The following is a 23,663-nucleotide window of genomic DNA, read 5'->3' as shown; positions in this document are numbered from 1 at the left end:
TACACTTAAATAGAAAGGGTGCAAGAATATTTGCTGATGCTATCGAGGCAGTGTTAGGTGGGTCAGAAAACTGCTAGTTTGGGGGGAGACAAAGACCAATAGATTGACAGTAGCCACTGGCAGAGGTGAAAGAGATTCTTGCACTGCTTCTATTAGAATGAGCAGAAGCCTGAAAAACAAGATGCATGATATTTCAGAGACTGCTGGGAGCCATTGCGGTACAAGTAAACACATGGGTTGTGTTAGGGTAGCTAAGAATAGAAACAGGTGCAGGTATACTTGCGTGTACACCAATGCTAGGAGTTTAGTAAATAAATTTGATGAATTTGAGGTATTGCTCAAAACATCAAAGGCAGATATTGTTGGGATATCAGAGACGTGGTGTCACACAGATATAAGGAATGCAGAACTGCAATTTGAGGAGTACAACGTCTACAGAAAGGATAGACAGGATAGGAAGGGGGGAGGGGTTATGCTATTAGTTAAGAAACACATAAAAACCAAGGAAGTGAAGCCAGTTGACATCGCTGGACAGTGCAGTTGTTGAGTCAGTTTGGTGTGACATAAGCATTGGGAGATCAAAATTGAGAGTAGGAGTGTGCTATAGGCCTAATGACTCTGATGAGTATAATAAGAAACTGTACAGGGAAATAGTGGGCCAGTAAATCAGAGAGTCTTATAATGGGAGATTTTAATTTCCCAGATATTGACTGGAATTTGAGGGCTGGTTACTCACACACTAGCAGGGCTTTTGTGGATTTATTGGATGATTGTTTTCTACATCAGCATGTTCGGGAGGCAACTAGAGGGAGTAATACTCTTGATTTGATTATCAGCAGTGATTCTTCATGCATTAAGAATCTGCAGATAAATGAACCACTAGGTGGCAGTGATCACAGTGTGCTGAAGTGGCAGTTACTCAAAGAGGTAACTACCATTAGGGGTAAAGGGAAGGGTTATTGCTTCCGTAAAGGCGACTACGATGGACTGAGACAGTATTTAAATTCTATACAGTGGGACCAACTGATGATGTTACCAACAGCAAATTCAAAATGGGAAGCATTCAAAGAACTTATCTTGGAAGCTACTAGGCTTTACATACCAACTAAGAAATATTGTTCAAAGTTTAGGCCTAAATGGATGTCAGATGAACTAATGAGGCATATGGCAGAGAAGAAACATGCATGGGATACATACAAATTAACACATGACACAGAAGCCTATGATAGATACAAGTTGATCTGTAACCAAGTTACCAAGGAGGTTAGGGAGGCGAAGGCAGATCATGAGAAATCTTTGGCAAGGGATGCAAAGAAAAACAGCAAAGAGTTCTTTACTTATGAAAACTCTAGAAAGAAGGAGATGAATCAGATTGGTCCACTCGATATCGATGGGTCAACTGTTGATGATCCTGCTCAGGTAGCTAACAAACTAAATGAATATTTTGCATCGACATTCACACATGAGGAGTTATTCAGCGAGGGGAATGCCAGAGGTGTATTCAACTCTAGTAGTAAGCTACAGAATCTTGAAATAACTGGGAGTAAAGTGGAGGAGAAACTGTTGAAGATAAACACAAGAAAGGCACCCGGGGTGGATGGGATCTATCCAGTTATATTAAAGGAAGCAGCAAAGGAAGTAAGCAAACCCTTAGCCATAATTATGAGAGCTTCCTTGGACTCAGGGGAGGTACCCATAGACTGGAAATGTGCAAATGTGACCCCAATTCACAAAGGAGGATCAAAGGCTGACACAAGTAATTATAGACCTGTGAGCTTAACTTCTGTTTCAGGAAAATTAATGGGGGCACTGGTTAAAGAAGCACTGCAGGATCATTTAGACAAGACTTCAGTTATAGCTCGGACACAGCATGGTTTTGTTAAGGGAAAGTCTTGCCTGACCAATTTGATTGGATACTATGATGCAGTCACAAAAGAACTGGATGCAGGGAATAGCTTTGATATTATATACTTGGACCTTAGAAAGGCTTTTGATACTGTTGCACATGGAAGACTGCTGCACAAATTGGAGCAGTGTGGCATTGGAGGCAAATTGCTGCTATGGATAAAGGGGTGGTTGAGGGGGAGAAGACAGAGTGGTAATCAATGGACACTGCTCATCGTGGACTAATGTTATTAGTGGAGTCCCTCAGGGCTCAGTGTTGGGTCCATTATTGTTTTCTGTATTTATAAATGATATTGATGATGGTATATCAAGCTTAATGTCCAAGTTTGCAGACGATACAAAGGTTGGCAGGGTTGTCAAGGACCCTACTGACACTATGCTACTGCAACAGGATCTGGAAAGGTTGAGCAGATGGGCTGAGAGGTGGCAAATGAAGTTTAACATTGACAAATGTAAAGTGCTACACATGGGAAACAGCAACCCCAGAGCAACGTATCAACTCTGTGGTACTACACTGACAGTGGTAGAGAATGAAAGGGACTTGGGGGGTGGTTGTGCAGGCAGATATGAAGTTCTCTGAGCAGTGCAGACGGGCTGCAAGAGTAGCTCATGGAGTATTGTCAATGATATACAGGAATTTTTCCAGCAGGGATAAGGAAGTGATTATTCCCTTGTATAAGGTAATGGTCAGCCCACACCTAGAGTACTGTATACAGGTCTGGAGGCCTCATTTCAAGAAAGATGTAGAGCTGCTGGAACGAGTACAGAGAAGGGCAACAAGATTAGTGAATGGAACAAAAGGGTGCTCTTACGAAGAAAGGCTTAAGTTTTGCAAATTACAGTGTCTGGAGACTGGGCACCCGCGAGGTGATCTGATAGAGGTGTATAAAGCCTTGAATGGTTTGAGCATGCTCAATGCTGATGGGATTCTTCCTCTAGCTCAGAAGAATCATCTGAGAGGGCATAAATTCAAATTGATGAAAGACAGATGTAGGATAGACGTGCGGAAATTTGCCTTTAGCCAGCGGGTGGTTGGTTGGTGGAACAGACTTCCATCCCTTGTAGTGGAGGTTGATAGCCTAAATAAGTTTAAGGCTCAGCTGGACAGGTATTTTGAACGAACAGAGGGGTGAAGTGGAAGTGGGTTTTTTTTTTTTTTTTGGCTGATGCTGCATAAGCTTGCTTTCTTGCATCAAATGCCTCTACTAATGCTAATGCTAATACTAGTTGTGGACATCATTTGACGAAATGAGAATAATAGTAGATGCTATGCTAGTAACAAACTAATTATTACATTTCTGGTGATTGCTGATTGTCCAGTGTATGAAACTTTCAATCATACAGAAATTTTAGCACCACTGATTAGATTTAACACTAAATCTAAATCTTGCAAACTTTGCCTAAATTGAGCAATTGAAAAAAAGTAACCATTTTGATAATAAAAAAAAAAGGTAAACTGCATCAATCCACTGCAGAATGGAAGCCTCCTTGACTATTCATGTTTAGGGAAAAGGACCATAATCTGCCACGCTGGTCTGGTTCTGGTTGGCAGAATGACCATATTTAGCAGTCAGAGACTTGAACCCTGGCCTACTCAAGGAGCACTTGCTACTGCACTGCTGCTGGCACACTATGGCCATAGATGCTGATGTGCCAGATAAATCCCCAATCAACCAACTGCACTCCTGCTCTTGACCACTCAGCTACGGGGGCCGAATTGGCTCAAAATGAAATGTTTAAGCCGTATAATGAAATATTGCTATTGCAATATTTTCGTTTAACCTTGAATAGAAAGTACCTAACTGATATTTTTCATACAGTATATCACTCAGTCAGGAAATTCCAGAAAATAAAAAAATTTTAAAACAATCAGTTCACTACACACTTTCAGATTTAGATTTTAAATCAATTTGGGATTGGACAATTATTAGATTTTGGAATGGTAGCCTTAATGACTTGCCTCTGTTGTATAATGTCATGTGGTTTTGCACTTTGTTTTCATTTTCCCATCAGAATTCAGCATGCTGCATTCTTCTGCTTGCTCAAATTTATGAACCTGAGGGGGCATAAATTCAGATTGAGGAAAGACAGTTATAGAATAATGTGCAGATACAGTATTTGCCTTTAGCCAGCAGGTGGTTAATTGCTGGAACAAACTTCCATCTGTTGTTGTAGAAGTTGATAGCTTAAATAAATTCAAGGAGGAACTGGAAAAACTTTTAGATGGGATGGATGTGTGAAATTGAGTTTTTTTTTTTTTTTTTTACTGATACTACATAAGCTCATACGCTTGCTTTCTTGCATCACATGCCTCAATTACTGCTACTACTACTATTTTAATATGCATAACATATTCTGGAGTGTGAAAATGGTTCAAAGTTCACAGGGACTTGACTTTTTTTTTAGAAGAAGAAACACAGATACCACAGTAACTATACTATCACTCCCCAAATTATTTTCCCTCCACACTATCAAATTTATTCCTCTTGATGCCAGCTACATGGAGAGAGTTAAGATAGAAATAAATCAAAGCATCTGAACCAAAGCAGGTTTGTTAAATGCTGCTCGAGCTTACAAATTTAATTAACTGAATTTTAGACACAAATTTTGGGATAACTATATATCCACTGTTATATATTTTGAACAACATTGGCTATGTGTTGCAACCTATCCACGTGCTAGTCATAGAATTTTGATCTGCCAAGAACAGATAAGTTTTTGAAAAGTTTTTCCATTTTAATAACCTTATTAGCATATTAAATGATATTCTGTAAATAGCTTTATAATCCTAGTTGTGTGTGTGTGTGTTTGTTTGTTTATTTTTAAATTTAGCTAGAGATTTACTACTTAGTACATGTAGAACCTTTGTATTGGTGATTTGGTGCAAATGTCATATCTCATAACTTTGTACTGTAGTGCATGGTAGGGGAATTCTAAGATCTTAATAGTGATAAATAGGTACTCGAAAGTTCTAATCATGTAAGTCGGTGCTAATAAATAATTTTATAAGCTCTTTTAATTGCTTATAACTTTACAAGTGTAATGGTATAGTGCAAACTCAATAATGTAATATGTATAACTTAAACTCAATAAAGTAACACACATGACATAAACTCAGTATCATAATATATATCTAATAATGCAAATTCGATAGCATAATACATGTTATTGCTGCATAAATGGTACATAGTTCTATTATTGCATTTAAGTATATTAGTTTAGTGTAGTATCCTCAATTAAATTGAATTTGAATAGAAATCGTGCCTCAGAACAGCAAAGAAAAGGGCTCAAAGTAGTGGGAGTGCTGTGGCTTGGGGGAGAACTGAAGAGGGGTGGTTGACCTCTGAATCACAGTCTCACGAATATGTACTGCTTGTTTGATATTTGTAGACCTATCTGGAATGGGACATGATACAACCAGGGGAAGATGTCTTAGTGGATGTTCGATGTAGAGTGTGTGAGAATTTAGGTGTCAACTCAGTGTTCTGATTGACATTTATGAGAGCTTGAAGAACAGAGTAGATGCCCTCAAAGGAATTAAGTTGGGGAAGCCCATCAAGCTGTCAGCTGCCCACCTCAAGACCAGAGCTTGCACTTCTGCATCAGCCAACACAATGGCAACCCCCAAGGCAGAATCGCTAGTCCCACAGGAGGTAGCTATTGTCAGGGAAATAGAAAACATATTGTGCAAAAAGGATAGATGAAATAGATCAAAGGTATATCTGCCAGAAGCAAAATTTGATGACATTATAGAGCAGATATCATCCTGTAAGGGCACAAAGGGTGATATTGTTATACATGTTGGCACTAAGAGTAGAGTAGGGGATCGGAGGACTTACTTAACAAGTACAGAGCAATGTTCAAAAAAAGTTCAGTCGAGGAGGTTAAATTTGAAAGTGTTTGCAGTTCTGCTCAGACATGATAGGAGAGAGTACATGAGGAGAGCCTTGTCAGTCATTTCAGCCCTGGAGAGATTGTGCAAGGCTCATTGGGTAGAATTTTTCTCAAAGTGGTCTGTGTTTGTTAACAGGAAAGACTGCTTCTACGGGGATGGAATATATTTAAATAGAAATTTAAATATAAAATAGAAAGGGTGCAATAATATTTGCTGATGCTATTGAGGGCAGTTTTAGATGGGTCAAAAAATTGCTAATTTGGGAGGGTAGACAGACAAATAGATTAATGGCCTCAGGCAGAAAATTGATTCTTGCTCTGCTACTGTTGAAAAATACAGGCAAGGTACAGGGATCTCAAGGCCTGCTGTAGGTTATTGTGGAACGAGGAAATATTTGGACTGAATTAAGGTAACTAGGAAAAAGAACAGGTGCATGTATACAGGCATACCTCGGTTAACGTTACCTCTGATAACGAAGCCTCGATATAACGAAGTCAGCAATTTCAAGCCCCATTTAACATAAAAAAATATTCCAATTTAAGACCAACGCCCGACAATCATTCGATTGGTGACTGACGGCGACTCGTTACGTATTCCCGAGTGCTCCCGAGCTGCGGGCGTGTCTGTTATAACAGTTTTTCGCGTCAATCGCATAATTTAGTTGTTGTTTACATGATTGACGTTGTTTCAGTGTGGCGCATTGCAATAATCGACGTAGGTTCTTTGTAGCATTACATAACGTAGATTTTGTAAATTTTAATAGAAATATTTTTGTTTTAGTTAATTAAAATGTCAGAATCAAAGAAAAGAAAAGCAATTTCTTTGGAAACTAAACTAATATCGTAGGACGTCGATTGGTGACTGACGGCGACTCGTTACGTATTCCCGAGTGCTCCCGAGCTGCGGGCGTCTGTTATAACAGTTTTTCGCGTCAATCGCATAATTTAGTTGTTGTTTACATGATTGACGTTGTTTCAGTGTGGCGCATTGCAATAATCGACGTAGGTTCTTTGTAGCATTACATAACGTAGATTTTGTAAATTTTAATAGAAATATTTTTGTTTTAGTTAATTAAAATGTCAGAATCAAAGAAAAGCAATTTCTTTGGAAACTAAACTAAATATCGTAGGACGTGTTGAAAGCGGCGAAAGAAAATCCGATGTAGCACATTCTTTAGGATTAGCGCAATCAACTTTAACAACCATACTAAGTCAATCAGAAAAAATAAAACAGTCTGCTCAGAATTGTACAGATGTTACAGCGGCAAAATTAACTCGCTTAAGGAATCCAATTTTAGAAAAAATGGAGAAAATGTTGTTTGTGGATAGATGATATGTCACAACGTCATATGCCTTTAAGTCAAATTGTGATTCAAGAAAAAGAATTATTATTTTTGTTTAATCACCTGAAATCTAAACAAACTGAAGAAATTACGGAAACCTTTAGGGCTTCTCGTGGTTGGTTCGAGAAATTTAAAAAAACGGGCCAGTGTAAAATTAACAGGAGAAGCTGCAAATAAGTTTCCAGAAAAACTAAAGGAAATAATTGAACGTGAAAATTTTCCACCAAATTTGGTGTTCAATGTTGACGAAAGCGGTTTGTTCTGGAAACGGCAACCAACAAAAAGCTTCATTTCTATTGAAGAAAAATCAGCTGCTGGGTTCAAAGCAGCCAAAGACCGTTTAACGTTACTCTTTGGATCAAATGCCTCTTGCGATTATAAATTAAAATTGTTATTAGTTTACCATTCAGAAAATCCGAGGGCGTTAAAAGGTAACATAAAAATGAATTTACCTGTAATATGGAAAGCAAATAGAAAAGCGTGGGTTACCAAGGAGTTATTTACTGATTGGTTTGTTAACCACTTTTGTCCTGGAGTAAAACGGTATTGTCAAAAAAAAACAACTTTGAAGAAAAAGCTCTTTTGTTGTTAGACAATGCTCCGGGACATCCTACTGATCTTAACATGTTGGACACATGCATTCCTGTCAAAGTTGTGTTTCTTCCAGCAAACACAACTTTCCTGATTCAACCATTGGATCAGGGAGTAATAGCATCATTTAAAGCTTATTATCTGCGTCGAATTTTAAGCAATTTACCTGAACTAGAGGATAAAGAGGAAATGACAGTTAAAACTTTTTGGAAAAACTACACCATTAAAAACGCAATTGAAAACATTGATAGTTCTTGGAAAGAAGTCACTAAGAAATGCTTAAATGGAGTTTGGCGCAAAATATGGCCAGAAGTTGTACTAGAAGAAGAAAATAACATCCAAGAAATTAGAAATGAAGTTATCCAGATGGCTCAATCAATAGGTTTCGAAAATGTCGATGAAGAGGATGTTAGAAATTTATTGAATGCAGAAGATGATGGTTTTTCAGTGGAAGATTTAGAAAACCTTGTTAGCAACGAAGACAAAGATAATGAAGGCGAAGTTAAAGAAGTTCTTGCCGAAAAAGTGTTAACAACCAAAGATTTAAAAAGGTGCTTAAATGACATTGAAAAGTTTTAAATTTTTTTAGTGAAAATGATCCTGATTTAGGAAGAAGTGTTATAGTTAAGCGATCAGTGTTAAATGCAATAACTCCGTATAGGCCATTGTTAAATGAAAGAGAAAAAAAGCATAAACAATCAACTTTAACCTCATATTTTAAAATGTGATTTCACTTTGTATGTAAGTTGACTGTTTATTTAATAAAACTTTTCTTTGTTCGAAAATAAGCTTTTCATTTTCTTTACGTAGGAACGTATCCCTATTCTGGCCATAGTATTTTTACCTCTGAAAACGAAGTTTCGCTTAACGAAGTAATTTCGTGGAACGCATCCTATTCATTAATCGAGGTATGCCTGTACTTGAATGCATTGCTAGGACCATAGTAAATAAATTCGATGAATTTGAAGTGCTGATCAAGTCATCAAATGCAGATATTGTGGGATTATCAGAGGCATGGTGTCATTCAGATATAACGGATGGAGAATTTAAATATGAGGAGTATATTGTATGCAGAAAGGACAGACAGGGCAGGAGGGGGTTATCCTAAGAGGTTATCCTTTTAGTTAATAAGCATATAAAATCTAAGGCAGTGCATCCAGTTGACATGAGTTGCCAGTGCAATGTTGAGTCAGTCTGGTATGATAAAAGCACTGGGAAAACAAAACTGAGAGCATGAGTTTGTTATAGACTGAATGACTGTGATGAGTACAACAAACGACTCTACAGAGAAATAGTGGGCCAGTAGATCGGAATGCCTTATGAGGGATTTTAATTTTCCAGATATTCACTAGAACTTGTGGATTGGTCACTCACACATTAGCAAGACGTTTGTGGATTTATTGGATGACTGTTTTCTACAACAGCATGTTAGACAAGCAACAAGAGAGAACAATAAATTTAATCTGATTATCAGCAGTGATTCTTCATGCATTAAGAATGTGCAGATAAAAGAACCACTAGGTGACAGTGATCACAGTCTATGATTTGGGATTTACTTGATGTTACTACCATCAAAAGTAATGGTAAGAGTTTTTCCCTTTTGTAAAGGAGACTAAGTGGTCTCTGATGGTTTTTAAATTCTATACAATGGGACCAACTTAATGTTGTTACCAACAACAAATTCAACAAATTCTGGGAAGCAGTCAAAGAAATAATCATAGAAACTACTAGGCTTTTCATTCCAACTAAGAAATACTGTTCAAGGCTTAGACCTAAATGGATGTCAGATGAACTGTTGAGACACATGACAGAGAAGAAAAATGCTATATAAATTATCAGGTGATACAGAAATGGGAAATGTAATTAGACTATAATCAAGTCACAAAGGAGGTTAGGCAAGCTAAGGCAGTTTTTGTCTTAAGCCTGTTATTTTATTTATATATGGTTAAATTAAGAACTAATAACTCGATCAATTTTCTTAATTTAACCATATATAAACAAAATAACAGGCTTAACACGGAAATCTACAGGAAAATAACCAACACAGGGTAATATCTACATTTTCTCTCACATTACCCCCTTAGTGTAAAGAAATCAGTTCTTTACAACCAAGTTTTTAATGCCTTCAAGTACTGCCAATCACAGGATGATCTATCTTTCGAGCTAAAATATTTCACTGAAAAATTTACAGAAAGAAAATATCCCATCAAACTAATCTAACAAATTATTTCAACTGTTAAAAGTAAAATTAGTAGTTTAAGTATTTCTAAACCCAGTTATAAAAAATCCAACCCATCCAACATTCGCGCTGTTCTCCCTTACCACTGCCAAATCGCTAGACGATTACGTCTTATCTTCACTAACACTGATATCTCTAATTATTTTCTACCTATAGTAAGTTAGGAGCCCCTTTTAATAAATATAAAGAAACCCGCGTTTACGACAGTAAAGATATCAACAACAGTTTATTTAATCAAATGTCAACCCGACTGTAACGCATGCTACATCGGGAGCACTACTAATAAATTTGGATCATCTACCATCTCAAACATGCACCTACTACCATGTCCATAGTTTTTGAACATAGCAAGGAAATACTGAACTGTCTCAACATGTACACACTCATAACCACAGCCCCTCAGTTGATACTGCAACAACCATCGTCAAATTAAATTCAAATTTATATAAACTCCTTCTGTACGAAACCCTTGTAATAGAATGGTATCGTCTCAACACCGATCTTGACATCTTAAACACACAACTTCCGGTTACCTTGTTTACCATTTGGAATCTCACACGAATTAAATTACCACGTGTCCAGCATAACATTTCGGGTACTTAAGATCTACAGCAACCCTTTCGCTCTTCTTTTTATCGCTAACTGAAGATGAACCTATCGAAAGCCTGTCGTTCTCGACTATTGGCCTTAATCCTATTTTAATTTCAGACAACTAGAGGAAGATATGGTGCACCCTTCTTCCTCTGGGCTAACTTTTTTCAATTACTCTTTTTAAGCCACGCTTTCGTTACCGTGATTTTTAAACACAGTTTTTAATTTAAGATATCATTTTTCTCACACTACTGTTTCATGATCCGTATAACCACAACGGATTATTGAGGTGAGTGCTGTCTCTTTATTAAGCATTTGACTAAATGCATATTTCTTGTCATGAACTTCGGCATCTTAAGTTTTTGCTAACTCTTTTCTGGTTAAAGAAGTAATGCAGGACCACCTAGACAGGAGTGCAATTATACTTCAGTCACAGCATGGGTTTGTTAAGGGGATATCTTGTCTGACTGATTTGATTGGATATTGTGATCCAGTGACAATGGAACTGGTTGCAAAAAATAATTTTGATATCACATATACCTTTGTATTCCAGGAAAGCTTTTGATACTGTTACACATAAAAGACTGCTATACAAATTGGAGCTGGTTGTTGGTTGGTTATTTGGTTTTTAGGAGCATTAGCAACTAAGGCCATATTGCTCCGGGAATATGCAGTAGTCATTCCCTGACCTTTCCGCATCCTCTGTATTTGGTGGTGATGGGCTCGAACCCTGGTCTAATCAAGAAGCGTGTGCTACGCACTGCTGCTCCTTCCTACCTGGCTACGGAGGCACCCACAAATTGGAGCATTGTGGCATTAAGGGAAAGTTACTGCTATGGATAAAGGGATGGTTGAGTGAGAGAGGACAAAATGGTTATCAGTGGACACTGCTCTTTGTGGACTAATGTTATTAGTGGAGGAGTTCCACAGTTTTTGGTGCTGGGCTCATTGTTGTTTTCTGTATTTATTAATGAGGATATGTAAGGCTGAATGTCTAAGTTTGCAGATTATACGAAGGTTGGCAGGGTTGTTGATAAAGTAATGAAGGTGTGCTGCTACAACAAGATATAGAAAAATTAGGCAGATCGCCTCAGAAATGGCAATTAAAGTTTTAACATTGACAAATGCAAGGTTCTACATATGAGTAGCAGCAATCCCAGAGTAACGTTTCAGCTGTATGGTATTACACTCAGGGTAGTGAAAAATGGTAAAGGCATAGGGATAATTGTGCAGTCAGATATGAAGTTCTCTGAGCAATACAGACCAGCTGCTGGTGTTTTGTCTATGATACACAGGAAATTTGTTAGCAAGGATAAGAAAGTGATTTTCCATTGTATAAGTTCAGGCCACATTTTGAGTACTGCATACAAGTCTGGAGGCCTCATATTAGGAAAGATGTAGATCTGCTAGAATGGATGCATAGAAGGGCAAGGAGATTGGTGAGGGGATGAAAGGGTAGTCTTACCAAAAAAGGATTCAGTTCTGAAAATTGTGCTGTGTGAAGACTAGACACCTGTGAGGTGATCTGATTAAGGTGTTTAAGGATTTGAATGGATTGAGCAAACACAATGCTGATGGGATTCTTCCTCTTGCTCAGCCTATGCACATGAAGAGGCATAAATTCAAATTGAGGAAGGACGATTGATGTGTGGAAGTTTGCTTTTAGCCAATGGGTGGTTGATTGCTAGAACAGGCCTTCCACTTCCATCGATTGTTGTGGAAGTGGATAGTTTGAATAAATTCATGGAAGAACAAGATAAAATATTGGAGGGAATGAATAGGTGAAATAGATTTTTTTTTTTTTTTTTTTTTGACTGATGCTGTATAAGCTTGCTTTCTTGCATCATTTGCCACTTTTACTACTAATACTAACCTTTTTTTTTTATATATATATATATATATATATATATTAGTATTGGTAACATGATGAAAGGGAGCAAAGCTTTTATAACAGCAGCCAAAAACACAAAAGTACCCACTTCCACAACAGTAATTGGCAGTTTACTTCAGGAATCACTTATTTTCTGGTTAAATGAAAATCTGTTCCTTGGTGTGTGTCATCTGACACACACACACACTGTGTGTGTGATTTTCAGAGACAGCAACTTATAGAAATTCAGTCTTTCATGGTAAAAATATCCTTTTGTGCCCCACTTAATCTAGATACTCTTGATAATCTTTGCCCTTCCCAAAATGAGGTTTCCAAACCTGTATGCAGTATTTCAGATATTGCCTGGTCACTGCTTTATACCAGGGGTCACCCTGGTATAAAGTTTTCATTGGGGTCCGTATTAGAAAAGATATCTTATTGCGGTCCGCTTGGTTGAAATTAAAATAAAGTTAATAAATTGTCAAATAAATATTATTTGATATTTGTATTTATGTAATTACTATAGATACAATGTTAAAATTTATGTACATATATATGAGATGCATATTAATAACTCCATATTTAAAGATCTCCATATCAAGGAGGATATGAAGTTATATTCATTGGATCTGACTTCACTATACACTAACGTAAATGTACCTTACGCCTTAGACATAGTCTGGGCCTACTTAAACGATGATTACATAAAAATTAATAACACCAGACTCCCCAAAGACAGAATCTTCGAACTAACAAAACTATTAGTAAATGCTAATTACATTCTCTTTCAAGGAAAAATACAGACAGATTTTCAGCCTCCCAATAGGCCTAAACATCATTGGACTCATTGCTGAAATATACTTAGACAAATTAGAAAAGATCCATCTTGATCCATTTATACCACAGATCACATATTACGGAAGATATCTGGATGACATCCTAATTATCACAGATCGTTTGACCATAAACAATATTCTACAGATTTTTAATAACATCCATCAGAGATTAAAATTTAAATTAGAAATTGAAGCAGAAACCCACTCCATAAATTTCCTTAATTTTACCATACACAGATTAGACCAAAAACTAAATTTCAGCATATATAGAAAACCCACTAATAAGAGGATGCTTTTGCATTTCCACAGTTATCATCCCCAACCATACAAAATAATCGGTCATGCTGAATCAATTTCTTAAGGCCTTTAAATATTCTTCCACCCAGATTTCTCTAACGACAGAAATATATGAATTAACTAGAAGATTCTCAAATAGGGGTTACCCACTAACCTATATAAACAAAGTTAAAACAATAGCCCGTGAAAAAATAAACAACTTCGCAACAAACATTGCACAAAAATCCAACAAGACCAAAATACATTTCATCACCATTCCATATGTCGAGCACTGGTACAATAAACTTAACCAATATCCTAGGGAACCGACATGAAAATCATAGCAAAACCCATGAACAAATTATACACATTCTTCAGAAATCGACCTTCAAACACCACATTCCAATCACATCGTGACCTAGTATTCAGCATCCCATGCAAAAATTGCGACGCTTTATGTAGGATCTACCAATGGTATTGCTCACATTTCTCATTAAAAAAATTGTATAAATAAGTACTTGAGCAGTATTACTAATATCACATGATTCATCCAGAACCAGAGAATAATACAGGCAGTTCGCGCTTTAAGAGTTCCCGGGTTTGAGTTTTTTTTTTTCCCCCAAGTATCAACAAAATCAAAAATATGAACATTAATTGCAAAAATGAATGTTAAACATTCATAAATACCGCAATCCAAACCACGTGCATAGCTATACAATACAGTGTACCCCACCTTACGATATTAATCAGTTCCAGAGACACCATCGTAACATTAAAATATCGTAATGTGAACCCAATAACACATTGTTTTTTGGTAATTTGTTTCAAGATGTTGGAAGTTGAAATTTTCGCTGTATAACTAAGCTATTTATCTCTCTAAAATGTCATTTTTAAGGTTGTGAGCGTGGTTTGTAAATTGTATTAGTTACCAATTCAAATAATTAAAATGCATTACACATTTCATCGTTATCATATGTTCTGTTATAAGAATCAATTTTAAATGCCTTTGTGATGTTTTTCTAAAGCACATTTCTGGAGGTCACAGCCATAAAACAATAAAAACAATTTTCACTTTCCATAAAGGTTTATTGGGCTTTTCTGTTTCTGCAAGCAATTATAAATGGTGGTAAACTCAATCTTCTTGCATTTGCGAAAATACTGATAGCTGGAATTGTGGGGTTGTTTAACGTTATCTTCAAAAAGGCCTCTGAGGTTGGGAGAGTACATATCCGAAATTTAAAACAAATACACCAACCGTTTAACTATAATGGTTTAATACTGAAAATAAAATGTACCAAACGATACTACACTGTAAAATAATATATGCAAAATAACTGATTTACAAAATAAAATATATGATAAAAATTTTAAAATATAAATAAAATATTTAAAATACAATAAAATTAAAAGCGATAAAACATTGACTGAAGCTTTCGGGGACTTCCGCCTCCTTTCTCAACAACAATGATGTTTAAGCAACACATCCTTAAGTAACAGGCTCACAGCACACGTGGCTGACCAGGCGCATGCTCAATATTTCTTCCATGTGATCCAGAATCGGGAGCATGGAAATATAAAACGCTCGTCTTTTGCCAGGACCACGGCTTCCAGCAGGGGGTGAAATCGAACACCCCTGTCCCTATTCATACTATTGTTCTCAGACGAGCCTATCCACAAACTCTCCAGCCACTTATGGTCCCAGAACCTGTGTGCCCGGTCAAGGATGACAGCATTCACAGGGGAGACCTGATGATGTTTCTCCCAATAATGCTCAGCAATGGCGGACTTATGCGGTCTGTATAACTCGCATGTGCTCCCCCAGACGGTCTTTTAGTCGCCGTCCTGTCTCCCCCACATAACCAGCTGCCCAGGTTTTATGGGCTGCCAAAAACACATAAAGTGGGGGTCCCGTTACGACCCATTGTTTCTTTTATTGGGAGCCCTACCTATGCTTTGTCAAAATTCCTGGCGCATCTGATTTCTCCTATGGTGGGACGGTCCATGTTTGTTGTTAAAGACAGTGTGGATTTTGTGAACTTCGTTAAAAGTCAAAATGTAGGGGAGAATGAAATAATGGTGTTGCTAGATGTGGTGTCATTATTTACTTGTATACCCATAGCCCATGGGGTGGAATGTGTAAAGGTGGCACTACAAAGAAATGATACCCTAAGTACTAGATCACACCTAAGTGTAGAGGATATATGCTGTTGCGTAGAATTATGTCTTTCGAGTACGACTTTGCTATATAAAGGAGTGATGTACAAACAGGTTCACGGCACAGCTATGGTTCTCCTATTAGCACCATTTTCGCAAACCTGGCAATGGAAGAGTTAGAGAATAGGGTTTTTACAAGTTTGGAGTTCCCTATGTGCAAGTGGAAGAGATACGTGGATGACACGTTCACTTTGGTGCAAAAGGGGAGAGAAGAGGATGTAGTTAGTTTTCTCAATGATTTCTCTCCTTTTATACAGTTCACCTCAGAGGTAGAAGTGAATGGTTCCCTCCCATTCCTGGACGTAATGGTGAGTAGAGAAGGCTCCAGGCTTAGTACTAGTGTTTAGGAAGCCCATGTGTAGGAGCCAGTACACCCATTATAGGTCAGCACAGACACTGCGCAGCATAAAAACAGTGTGGCCAGGGCACTTTTGGGTAGGGTTAGGACACATTACAGTACCTCTGAGGGAGGGGGGAGAGAGAGAGAGAGAGAGAGAGAGAGAGATTGGGCAAGTTAGGGCAGATCTTATGAAATGCGGTTACCCCCAGAGGGTCATTGATAAATATAATAGAGGCATGGAGCCTAATCATGGAACACCGTCCGTTCCAATCGCCACAGTTTATATTCCCTACTATCCAGGCTTGTCAGATCGAATTTCAAGAATGCTACGTGACTTTCAGGCTTGCTGTGTGCAACTTCCGGGCTGGAGGTTGCACACAGTGTTGTCACAGATCAAAGACCCCATTCCTGGGGATTCCAGTAGTGGGGTCGTATATGAGATCAAATGCCCAGATTGTGGGGAATGTTATGTGGGGGAGACAGGACGGCGACTAAAAGACCGTCTGGGGGAGCACATGCGAGCTATACAGACCGTAGAGTTCAATAAGTCCGCCATTGCTGAGCATTATTGGGAGAAATATCATCAGGTCTCCCCTGTGAATGCTGTCATCCTTGACCGGGCTCACAGGTTCTGGGACCATAAGTGGCTGGAGAGTTTGTGGATAGGCTCGTCTGAGAACAATAGTATGAATAGGGACAGGGGTTTCGATTTCACCCCCTGCTGGAAGCCGGTCCTGGCAAAAGGCGAGCGTTGTATATTTCCACGCTCCCAAGCCGCTTCCGGTTCTGGATCACATGGAAGAAATATTGAGCATGTGCCTGGTCAGCCACGTGTGCTGTGAGCCTGTTACTTAAGGATGTGTTGCTTAAACATCATTGTTGTTGAGAAAGGAGGCGGAAGTCCCCGAAAGCTTCAGTCAATGTTTTATCGCTTTTAATTTTATTGTATTTTAAATATTTTATTTATATTTTATATTTTAAAATTTTTATCGTATATTTTATTTTGTAAATCAGTTATTTTACATATATTATTTTACAGTGTAGTATCGTTTGGTACATTTTATTTTCAGTATTAAACCATTATAGTTAAACGGTTGGTGTATTTGTTTTAAATTTTTTAACGTTGTTATGGTGATGTGTTTACTCTTCATTCTTTTTTTTTTTAAGCTTCGTAAGCTTGTTACTCTGCAAATCGTGTTAGTCACAATTTGTGTGTGCAGTTAAAAAATGCGTATGCATGCAATCATGAAATTTATAATTAAAAGAGAAGATTATCTTGGAAATAAACACCTCTTGAAACATTTCTGAAGAAGACTACTCCTTGTGCAACAAACTTGAGTGCCAAGCCAATAATGAGTGTGCATTTAGTTGATGACAAAGAATAAACATTCTTTAACATTTGTAAGTCGTAAATAATGTCTCTATTATTATAATTTGCTTGATTGTACAGGCTACGTTTTTATTTCTTTCAATAAATCAATCATTATTTAAACATAAATTAATCAGCTAACTAATTTCATTGTTGAGAATGTAACCCCTATTTTTATTTCCCGCTTTACGAGTTTTTGCTTTACAAGCGTGCGCTAGGAACGAATTAACTCGTAAAGTTGGGAACTACCTGTATTCAGAAAGTTGAACATGTATTTGTTTAAAATTTTCTTCTGCTAGTATTTCTGAAATTCTTGTGTTGCTTGTGGCTAATAATGGGATTCTATGCATGATATCAACAACATCTCTTCAAACATTGATGAGGCAGCTTGAACCATACATTCTTTCACAATACAAACATCAGTTTCAAATGTTTAGCCGAAGTCCAAGAAATACATAAAGCAACTTCGGTCACTTTTTCTTGCTGGGACAGACATTGTTTCATAATTTGTGTTGAAGCAGAGAAGCTTAGTAATAAATTTGTCACTTCCTTTTTACAAAGGACACTTCCTACTAGGCATTTCTTACGAAAACTTGTATGCTTCATATCATAATGACATTTCAGATTACTACTTTAATAATGGCAACTGTTTTAAGACAAATTATACACACTGGAACACTCCATCTTTATTTGGAAGTATAAAACATAACTTGGTCAACTCTGGTAAAAACTGTCTGTTTTCCTTTTCTTTTTATTCATATTAGTTGATTTTTGGCTGAAAATTTGTATAATAAATATAAAGTAAATATATATTGCAAAATATTTTTGCTGTCCGCCTGCTTTAAAAATGTATTCCACACATGCAATAATCAGCACAAAGCATGTATTTGATAACCACTAAACTGCAAACTTCAGAGAATTTCACTATTCAGTAGACTCAGTGATGGATAACAGTATGTAAGGGAGCTAACTTCATGTTTGTGTGGGAAATAAGAAACGTGGTGCACGCATGACAAAACTGTATCATGGTGTTGCTAGGTATCTATCCTTGAATCCGTAGTATCTTTGTCTGTACAAAGGAGTAATATAAAGATTTGTACATTCAATTATAACTTACATTACACCTTGCAGTTTTATATATACAGTCGGACCTGTATATAAAGAAGTCTATTTCTTCACTTGAAAAAATTCTTTAAACAGAAATTTCGTTAAGAAATATGACCTTTTAACAACAAAAAAAAATTCGGTATTCAGAAATATAGTAAAAGATGAGAAATAAGTCAGAAATAAGTGGGAATAAATGAATTTTCTATCATTTTAAAACAATTTTTTTATAATAAAAAAATACATAACCCCACAGGCCCACATGGTGAGTATAGACTTCGCACACCCAAGGTCCTGTGGCACCTCCGTACCAAGGTGGGAAGGAGCAGCAGTGTGTACCACACGCTTCTTGATTAGACCGGGGTTTGAGCCCATCACCACCAAATATGGAGGTCTGGAAAGGTCAGGGAATGACCACTGCATATCCTAGAGCAATATGGCCTTAGTTGCTAATGCTCCTAAAAACCAAATAACAAACAAACCAAGGTCCTGAGCTGGATATCATCATTCTTCTCTTTCTTGGTGATTCCCTTCTACTTCTGACTCCTCTCTCTCTCTCTCTCTCTCTCTCTCTCTCTCTCTCTCTCTCTCTCTCTCTCTCTCTCTCTCTCTCAGAGTAACTAATTTTTTTTTTTTTTTTTTTTTTTTTTTTGGCTGGTGCAGCAAAAGCCTCGGGCTTCCTTGCACCATATGTCTAATAATAATATTAAGAAGCAATTTTTTTTTCATATGTAATGACACGTAATATTAGTACAGTTATGAATTATTTTGTAAAATATTTGATTTTTTGCTATACACTGAATTTAGTGTACCATCATTCATAAATGTTTGCATTTGTTTAAACACTCAAGGTCTCAACTCAAAGTTTCAAAAGATTTTTGATGTTTGGAATGTTTAATTATCTTCATTGCCCTCATTTTCCTCCCCCAAGTTGTCACCAGTTCTTGGAATATTGTCAAAAATGTTGAAGTCACTTGGATATTCAGCTACTGTGACCATGTAAACAGATAGGGGAAATTTACTGAAAGGTGTGGATGACTCACATCTGCAAAACAACAGATGTGAGTCTGTTGTTTTGCAGACATGAGTCATTCCTTTACCCAGGCAAACTGCTTGCCTTGCCCTTTATCCAGGCAAGTAGTTTGCCTGGGTAAAGGGATGACCAGAGCCTATTGTTCATGTCGGGAATACAGATTAATCTGCTCGCTGGCTATGGACACAAAAAGCAGTTGACCAGTGTGACGTCTTGGTATGTGGGACAAGTGGTTGTGTAGGTTTTACAGGTATCACTAAATTGCGGAATGGTAATTCCTTCAACTCTTAATTCACACTTTCTAATTGCCTAAGGCCATTAGTGCAAACAGTGTATACCCAGTTAACTCTCTCGTACTGCGTTCGTTATATGGAAATATTCTTTGTTCTAACGAAATTATTTTAAATGTAATTACCATGGGAAATTCAAATCAGTTCGCTTCATTTACTCACAGTCAGCAAAAAGAAATTTTTGCAGTCTTGGTGCAGACTGCAGTCCACTGATTGGTGACTCCTGCTTTATACAAAGAGATAATCTCCTCCTTCCGTGATATCAAGTTTCCATATATTATTGACAGATATCACCATCAGTTCTAGCAGCCTGTCTGTACTGCTCAGAATTTGTGTGACTGCGCAATTACCCCCCAGGCTTTTTTTCCTTTTCAGTTACCATGTTCAGTTTGATGCTACTCAAATGGCAGTATTCCAGGATTACTACTTGCTGACTGCAATACCTTGCACTTATCAATATTAAACTCAGTTGCCATATTTCAGTCCATCTGATTAATTTATATTGATCCTCCTGAAGTAACATATCCTCATTACTATTAGCCAAATAGTGAAAGGAAGCCACACTCATTTGATGCACCAATAACAAAAAAAAAAAAAAAAAAGAAACTACAAATTATGCACTTCCCTCCACATAAATGTAACTATCCAGTTGACCTTTGAATTCCTTCAAACTGTCAGATTCGACTGCCTGCTGAGGCTGCTGTTCCAGTAATCAGTGACTCACTGGCTAAAAGAAAACTTTTTACAAACTAGTCTAAACCTCTTCCCCTGTAATTTGAATCTATGGCTCCTAGTTTTGAAATTCTTTAACAGTGAAAATTCCACCTTCATTCATTTTACTAACCCTCAGTCAAGTCGCCTCTGAGATGCCTGGTTGCCAAGCTGTGTAGCCCATATAATCGAAGTCTTTCCTCACAACAGTAACCCTTTTGCTGTCTCACCAAGTAAGTTGCCCACCTTTGGACCCTTTCGAGAAACTAAATGTCTTGTTTTCAGATGAGGCCTTCATGCTTGGACACAGCATTCCAAATGCAGTCTTACAGTTGCTTTATACAGTGAGATTATGACCTCCCTAACTCTACAGAATAATATTCCATAAATCATTGATAGGAAACCATGTGCTTTCCTGGTCACCACCTATTTACACTGCTCAGAAAGCTTCACATCTGCCTGTATCATAACTCCCAGATCTGTTTCCTCTACTGTTTTTAATTCAACTTCAAGTGTGTAATTTATTTTAGGATTACTATTCACCAAGTGTAAGACTTTGCATTTTGCTGTGTTAAAACTTAGCTGCCACTTTTCTGACCATTCTTGAAGCCTGTTAAATTCATCCTGAAGGAGCACTGCTTGGTATTGACCATCAGTGACTCTACTGTTCTTTGTCTATGAAAATCAGAAACAGCACTGGTCCAAGAACCGATCCTTGGGTAACCCCACTTCTGACATTACACCAATCTGTGGAATCTTCATTAATCACAACCCTCTGCCTTCTGCCCTGTAGCCACCCAGCATTCCATCTTAGAATTCTTCCAGTAATTCCAACATGTTAGGCGCCTCCGTAGCCAGGTGGGAAGGAGCAGCAGTGCATAGCACACGCTTCTTGATTAGACCGGAGTTCGAGCCCGTCACCACCAAATACGGAGGATGTGGAAAGGTCAGGGAACGACCACCGCATATTCCCGGAGCAATATGGCCTTAGTTGCTAATGCTCCTAAAAACCAAAATAACTAACTAACTAACTCCAACGTGTTCTAGCTTATACCTTAACCTCTCATGAGGGACTGAGTCAAAAGCTTTGCGAAAATCATTCCCTGTAGATGGGCAGAGTGCTGCCATCTACAGGGAAAGTGTTGCTGTCAGTTTTCTGAAATGAGTGGCATTATTCTCACAGATTACATGGAGAAGGGTACTGCTATCAATGCATATTACTACAGCATCTTACTGAAGCAATTAAGGAAAGGCAATATGGAATGCTCAGAAAAGGCATGCTGTTGCAACCACTAATCTTGCTTGGAAGTTAGGACTTCATATCTTACCACACCTGCCTTATTCTCCTGACATGGCCCCTTCTGGCTCCTTCCTCCAATTTTGTGTGAAGGCATTTTTTTGGCAATGCCAAGGTTTTTCCTGTGACAGAAGCATGGTTTCAAGGGTAAAGTGAGACCTTCCACAAAAATGTTATAAGGAAGTGCTGCAAAAGATAGGAGAAATATTTTACTTTGGGTGATGACTACATAGAGAATGGGTAATATATGTTCCAAATCTCAACCTCCTCGGACCCAGAACATGGTCAGGGGAAAATGTTTTGATACCCCCCTTCACTGAAAATAACTTTTCCCATCTAAATGTGGGAACTAACACCTTTTGCCACATGCCTGCCCATACATTTTCTAGTATTGATCTTTCTACCTCCCCCTGTTTTTGCCTCCCTTCACTTACTTGGGAGGTGGAAGAGAACCTGTATGGAAGTGATTTTCATTTCCCTGTGATAAGTACTCAGTGGGAAACCATTTAGGCTGTTTCTCCCTTTTCAGCTATCATGGAGGAAGAGTGATCAAACTGAATGGAATACCTTTCAGCACTTGTCAGGTTTTGGCATTGCCACAGCCAGTCAGAAGGAGCCTATCAGTAATAGTAATTTACCTTACAGAAAATATTGACCCTTGATATTCCAAAATCATCAGTGCCTGGTTTCCACCATTTTCAAAACTATGGTAGAATGCAAAATGTGAAGCAGCAAGAGGGGGAAAGCTCAAAACAAAGCCTTGGGGATACAGGGGTATCCTCGTTATCCGAGGATAATTGGTTCCAGAAAATTCCACTTAAAATGGGGATCAAATGATCATAATGTGTATTATAGTATGTACTACTTATACACTGTAATGCACGGAATGTACAATATTAATTACTTGTTCTCCACTTCTTTTACTACATAATTACTTCTAATTTAACATCTAAACCATAACCTTTGCATTGTCCTTGTTTTTTTTTTTTTTTTTTTTTTCATGATGTTTTACCTCACCACTTCACTTTGAACTCATGCTTAATACAAAAAAGAAAACTAAGAATTCACTTAACATAAAAATTATCGAAAATATCAGACACATCTACTACAAGCAACAGTAAACGAGAAAGAGCTGGACAGAAATAGTCGAGTGTGTAGTGGAGTGCTTCAGTGTAAGTCAAAACAGTTCATAGATACTATTATATTTTTTATGTTTTCATATTTTTTTATGTATTATTTGCAACCTCATAACTGCGGGTACTCAGATAATGAATACTCGGATATCAGGGATCCCCTGTATTCTGAAAATATCCTACTTTGTCCACTCTCCAGCCTTTAAATATGCACAAGCAAAAGCATACTGTAATCACCAAATCATCAAAAGGAATTATGGATCTGCTTTACATGTGTTAACCAGTCTATCAGCACAAAAGCAGTCTGGGACAAAATACAGATGAAGGGAAGATGCACGTCATACATTTCATCAATCCTGGAGTATAATGGATGTGCTATTGCAGGTTCAGCTGCAATAGCACATCAGGTTTCTCAATAGCACATCATTAGCTATTGCAGGTTCAGCTGCAATAGCTAATGCTCTTGGGAAAACATTTTCTGACATCTCTCTGCAACATCATATTACTCCACAGAGTTTCTGAAACAGAAGAATGAAAAAATTGACACCTATTTTCACATCAAATGGCTTTTTACCCATACAAATGGACCATTCATCATACAAGAGTTAAAAATAGCTTTAACTATAA

At 37.6% G+C, this 23,663-nt stretch overlaps 1 protein-coding gene across 1 annotated transcript in view; it reads left to right on the top strand.

The window, feature by feature from the left end:
* LOC150091523 (pyruvate kinase PKM-like) overlaps nucleotides 1–23,663 on the top strand; it is a 182,660-nt gene that overhangs the window by 137,605 nt on the left and 21,392 nt on the right. The window lies entirely within an intron of this gene.

Source organism: Mastigoproctus giganteus, chromosome 1 (genome assembly GCF_048544385.1).
Source record: "Mastigoproctus giganteus isolate SK-2022 chromosome 1, ASM4854438v1, whole genome shotgun sequence".
NCBI lineage: Eukaryota > Metazoa > Arthropoda > Arachnida > Uropygi > Thelyphonidae > Mastigoproctus > Mastigoproctus giganteus.
This window is presented reverse-complemented; position numbering and strand designations above follow the sequence as displayed.